The sequence below is a fragment of the Cheilinus undulatus genome, linkage group 13, assembly GCF_018320785.1.
Source record: "Cheilinus undulatus linkage group 13, ASM1832078v1, whole genome shotgun sequence".
Classification (NCBI taxonomy): Eukaryota; Metazoa; Chordata; class Actinopteri; order Labriformes; family Labridae; genus Cheilinus; species Cheilinus undulatus.
Genome location: NC_054877.1, coordinates 1,334,229 through 1,340,228, shown reverse-complemented (window position 1 = coordinate 1,340,228; position 6,000 = coordinate 1,334,229).

The window sequence follows — 6,000 nt, the reverse complement described above, 5'->3', positions numbered from 1 at the left end:
AGAATAAAGGGGTAGACGAAGAGGAAGAGTTAAGGGGTAGATAAGGAGGAAAAGTTAGGAGGTAGATGAAGAGGAAGAGTTAAGGGGTAGATGACGAGGAAGAGTTATGGGGTAGATGAAGAGGAATAGTTTAGGGGTAGACGAAGGGGAAGAGTTAAGGGGTAGATGAAGAGGAAGAGTTAAGGGGTAGACGAAGGTTTAAGGGGTAGATGAAGAGGAAGAGTTAAGGGGTAGACGAAGGTTTAAGGGGTAGATGAAGAGGAAGAGTTAAGGGATAGACAAAGGGAAGAGTTAAGGGGTAGACAAAGGGGAAGAGTCCAGGGGTAGACAAAGGGAAGAGTTAAGGGGTATACAAAGTAGAAGAGTTAAGGGGTAGACGAAGAGGAAGAGTTAAGGGGTAGACGAAGGGGAATAGTTAAAGGGTAGACGAAGAGGAAGAGTTAAGGGGTAGATGAAGAGGAAGAGTTAAGGGGTAGACGAAGAGGAAGAGTTAAGGGGTAGATGAAGAGGAAGAGTTAAGGGTAGATGAAGAGGAAGAGTTAAGGGGTAGACGAAGATGAAGAATTAAGGGGTAGATGAAGAGGAAGAGTTAAGGGGTAGACGACGAGGAAGAGTTAAGGGGTAGACGAAGGTTTAAGGGGTAGACGAAGAGGAAGAGTTCAGGGATAGACAAAGGGGAAGAGTTAAGGGGTAGACAAAGGGGAAGAGTCCAGGGGTAGACAAAGGGAAGAGTTAAGGGGTATACAAATGGGAAGACTTAAGGGGTAGACAAAGAGGAAGAGTTAAGGGGTAGACGAAGGGGAATAGTTAAGGGGTAGATGAAGAGGAAGAGTTAAGGGGTAGATGAAGAGGAAGAGTTAAGGGGTAGATGAAAGGGAAGAGTTAAGGGTAGATGAAGAGGAAGAGTTAAGGGGTAGATGAAGAGGAAGAGTTAAGGGTAGATGAAGAGGAAGAGTTAAGGGGTAGACGCGGAGGAAGAGTTAAGGGGTAGACGAAGATGAAGAATTAAGGGGTAGACGAAGAGGAAGAGTTAAGGGGTAGACGAAGGGGAAGAGTTAAGGGGTAGACGAAGGTTTAAGGGGTAGATGAAGAGGAAGAGTTAAGGGGTAGACAAAGGGAAGAGTTCAGGGGTAGAGTTAAGGGAAAAGTTCAGGGGTAGACAAAGGGAAAGAGTTCAGGGGTAGACAAAAGGGAAAGGTTCAGGGGTAGACATAGGGAAAGAGTTCAGGAGTAGACAAAGGGGAAGAGTTAAGGGGTGGACAAAGGGTAAGAGTTAAGGGGTAGACATAGGGGAAGAGTTAAGGGGTAGACAAAAGGGAAGAGTTAAGGGGTAGACAAAGGTAAGAGTTCAGGGGTAGGCAAAAGGGAAGAGTCCAGGGGTAGACAAAAGGAAAATGTTCACGGGTAGACAAAGTGGAAAGACAAAGGGATAGACAGAGGGAAGAGTTAAGGGGTAGACAAAAGGGGAAGAGTCCAGGGAGAGACAAAGGGAAGAGTTAAGGGGTAGACAAAGGGGAAGAGTTAAGGGGTAGATGAAAAGAAGAGTTAAGGGGTAGATGAAGGGGAATAGTTTAGGGGTAGACGAAGAGGAAGAGTTCAGGGGTAGACAAAGGGGAAGAGTTAAGGGGTAGACGAGGAGGAAGAGTTAAGGGGTAGACGAAGGGGAATAGTTAAGGGGTAGACGAAGAGGAAGAGTTAAGGGGTAGACGAAGAAGAAGAGTTAAGGGGTAGATGAAGAGGAAGAGTTAAGGGGTAGACGAAGAGGAAGAGTTAAGGGGTAGATGAAGAGGAAGAGTTAAGGGGTAGATGAAGAGGAAGGGTTAAGGGGTAGACGATGAGGAAGAGTTAAGGGGTAGATGAAGATGAAGAATTAAGGAGTAGATGAAGAGGAATAGTTTAGGGGTAGACGAATGGGAAGAGTCAAGGGGTAGATGAAGAGGAAGAGTTAAGGGGTAGACGAAGGTTTAAGGGGTAGACGAAGAGGAAGAGTTCAGGGATAGACAAAGGGGAAGAGTTAAGGGGTAGACAAAGGGGAAGAGTCCAGGGGTAGACAAAGGGAAGAGTTAAGGGGTATACAAATGGGAAGACTTAAGGGGTAGACGAAGAGGAAGAGTTAAGGGGTAGACGAAGGGAAATAGTTAAGGGGTAGAGGAAGAGGAAGAGTTAAGGGGTAGACGAAGAGGAAGAGTTAAGGGGTAGATGAAGAGGAAGAGTTAAGGGGTAGACGCGGAGGAAGAGTTAAGGGGTAGACGAAGATGAAGAATTAAGGGGTAGATTAAGAGGAATAGTTAAGGGGTAGATGAAGGGGAAGAGTTAAGGGGTAGATGAAGAGGAAGAGTTAAGGGGTAGACGAAGAGGAAGAGTTAAGGGGTAGACGAAGAGGAAGAGTTAAGGGGTAGACGAAGGGGAATAGTTAAGGGGTAGACGAAGAGGAAGAGTTAAGAGGTAGACGAAGAGGAAGAGTTAAGGGGTAGATGAAGAGGAAGAGTTAAGGGGTAGACGAAGAGGAAGAGTTAAGGGGTAGATGAAGAGGAAGAGTTAAGGGGTAGACAAAGGGAAGAGTTAAGGGGTAGACAAAGGGGAAGAGTTAAGGGGTAGATGAAAAGAAGAGTAAAGGGGTAGACGAAGAGGAAGAGTTCAGGGGTAGACAAAGGGGAAGAGTTAAGGGGTAGACGAAGAGGAAGAGTTAAGGGGTAGATGAAGAGGAAGGGTTAAGGGGTAGACGATGAGGAAGAGTTAAGGGGTAGATGAAGATGAAGAATTAAGGGGTAGATGAAGAGGAATAGTTTAGGGGTAGACGAATGGGAAGAGTTAAGGGGTAGACAAAGGGGAAGAGTCCAGGGGTAGACGAAGGTTTAAGGGGTAGAGGAAGAGGAAGAGTTAAGGGATAGACAAAGGGAAGAGTTAAGGGGTAGACAAAGGGGAAGAGTCCAGGGGTAGACAAAGGGAAGAGTTAAGGGGTATACAAAGGGGAGGACTTAAGGGGTAGACGAAGAGGAAGAGTTAAGGGGTAGACGAAGAGGAAGAGTTAAGGGGTAGATGAAGAGGAAGAGTTAAGGGGTAGATGAAGAGGAAGGGTTAAGGGGTAGACGATGAGGAAGAGTTAAGGGATAGACAAAGGGAAGAGTTAAGGGGTAGATGAAGATGAAGAATTAAGGGGTAGATGAAGAGGAATAGTTTAGGGGTAGACAAAAGGGGAAGAGTTAAGGGGTAGATGAAGAGGAAGAGTTAAGGGGTAGACGAAGGTTTAAGGGGTAGACGAAGAGGAAGAGTTCAGGGATAGACAAAGGGGAAGAGTGCAGGGGTAGACGAAGAAGAAGAGTTAAGGGGTAGATGAAGAGGAAGAGTTAAGGGGTAGATGAAGAGGAAGAGTTAAGGGGTAGACAAAGGGAAGAGTTAAGGGGTAGACGAAGAAAAAGAGTTAAGGGGTAGATGAAGAGGAAGAGTTAAGGGGTAGACGAAGAGGAAGAGTTAAGGGGTAGACGAAGAGGAAGAGTTAAGGGGTAGATGAAGAGGAAGAGTTAAGGGGTAGACAAAGGGAAGAGTTAAGGGGTAGACGAAGAAGAAGAGTTAAGGGGTAGATGAAGAGGAAGAGTTAAGGGGTAGACGAAGAGGAGGAGTTAAGGGGTAGACGAAGAGGAAGAGTTAAGGGGTAGACAAAGGAAGAGTTAAGGGTAGACGAAGAGGAAGAGTTAAGGGACGAGAGGAAGAGTTAAGGGGTAGACGAAGAGGAGGAGTTAAGGGGTAGACGAAGAGGAAGAGTTAAGGGGTAGATGAAGAGGAAGGGTTAAGGGGTAGACGATGAGGAAGAGTTAAGGGGTAGATGAAGATGAAGAATTAAGGGGTAGATGAAGAGGAATAGTTTAGGGGTAGACGAATGGGAAGAGTTAAGGGGTAGATGAAGAGGAAGAGTTAAGGGGTAGACGAAGGTTTAAGGGGTAGACGAAGAGGAAGAGTTCAGGGATAGACAAAGGGGAAGAGTGCAGGGGTAGACAAAGGGAAGAGTTAAGGGGTAGACGAAGAAGAAGAGTTAAGGGGTAGATGAAGAGGAAGAGTTAAGGGGTAGACGAAGAGGAAGAGTTAAGGGGTAGACGAAGAGGAAGAGTTAAGGGATAGACAAAGGGGAAGAGTGCAGGGGTAGACAAAGGGAAGAGTTAAGGGGTATACAAATGGGAAGACTTAAGGGGTAGACGAAGAGGAAGAGTTAAGGGGTAGACGAAGAGGAAGAGTTAAGGGGTAGACGAAGGTTTAAGGGGTAGATGAAGAGGAAGAGTTAAGGGGTAAATGAAGGGTTAAGGGGTTTGTGTGTCTCCCTGACGTCGTTTTCTCCTGTCTTGCTCTCTCCTTGTGTTTTTCTCACCCTCAGATGTACTAGTATCTCACTTCGGACAAAAGCGTCTGCCTAATGACATTTTAACAGTATTTGTGTGTTATAAAGTGTTAACATTTTAAAACTGGAAACTGACCGTTAAACAAACTTGACCTTCGGTGTCATGATGGCTCACGGTCCCTGGAGAAGACTGAGCTCAGAGCCAGCTGAGAGGAAGTGTCTGAGTTGTGGCTCTAGGAGCGTTGGCCATGTTCAGAGACAGATATAACCCCTCTCTATATCTACCTGTCTCACTGTATGGATGTTGGTTGAACATGTACTTTGGAGTGATCCTCTGCAGTTGTAGACTTTATGGAGAGATAATGTTTCCAAGGTTAAGCAGCGCTGATAGAAATGTTTACTGACCAGCTAACTGGGATCAAAGGTCTGTGCTGTGACGACGTACAGAAGAAACTGAAAAAAACCCTCTAGCCTTTGAGATTACTGAGGTTTTTCAGCTTTCTATCAGTGTTGGTAGATTATCTGTGTAATTCATGACACTGGAGGTGCAAATGTGAAGGACTGAGCGCCCTCTAGTGACGAGGCTGCAGACTACAAACAGGTTTTAGAGCACACAGAAAGGACTGCTGAGCTTACATTGGAAGTTTTTTTCTTTTCTGTTTTCTAGAGCTGAGCATTAAATGAAGTTTTTATTATAAACTGAGATTTTCATAAGAGTTCTAGAGAAAGACAGTACTGTTTATATTAATGTAGCTAATGCTGACGTATGAAGACTGTACAACGGGTGTCAAACTCAAGGCCTGGGGGCCAAATCTGGCCCATGGAACGATTATATACGGCCCACAAAATAAGATCATATTTGTGTTCTAACTGGCTCACCAGTACGAGGTCAATTTTTACTCATTTTTATCACTGTTTCCTCCAATTTTGCCAATATTAACATATTTTTATTACTTTATCTCTCAAATTTTGCCAATTTTAACACATTTTTTCACTTTATCCCTCTGATTTTGCCAATTTTAACACATTTCTGCAACTTTAAACCCATTTTTTGTCAGTTTTAAACCCTTTCCACCACTCTTTTCTGCCTGTTTTTGTAACTTCTAAACCAAATCTTACCACTCTCTGCCTATTGTTTGCTCTGTTGACACATTATTGCTACTATTAACCCTTTCACCACTTTTTAAGCCACATTTCACAGTCTTATAGGCCAATTTTTTGCCAGTTTCTCACTATTTCTAACTCAGCTAACCCTTTTTGCCAGTTTATATGAATTTTCATCCCATTTCACCAAATGTCCACCTATTTTTGCCACATTAACGCCATTTCAGCCACTTTATAATCCCCTTTTACCATTTAATATGGCCATTTTTGCCACTTTTACCCATTTTGCCATGTTTTTTTTTTTTTGCCGCTTTTTTCTAATTTTTGGTATTTCTAACTCATTTCTGCTACTTTTAAAATCTAATTTCATGTCCTTTCTCATCATTTTTTTTTGCCATTATTAACCCATTTTAGCTATTTTTAGAGCATTTTAATTCTTTTTATGACAAAAGGATTTCCATTTTTAAGAGGTCTACTTACCACACAGATGAATTAAAATGTGTTTCTTTGATAAGAGTGGTTTTTATTCAGGTTAAATATAAAATACCACAGTTTAACTTTACAAT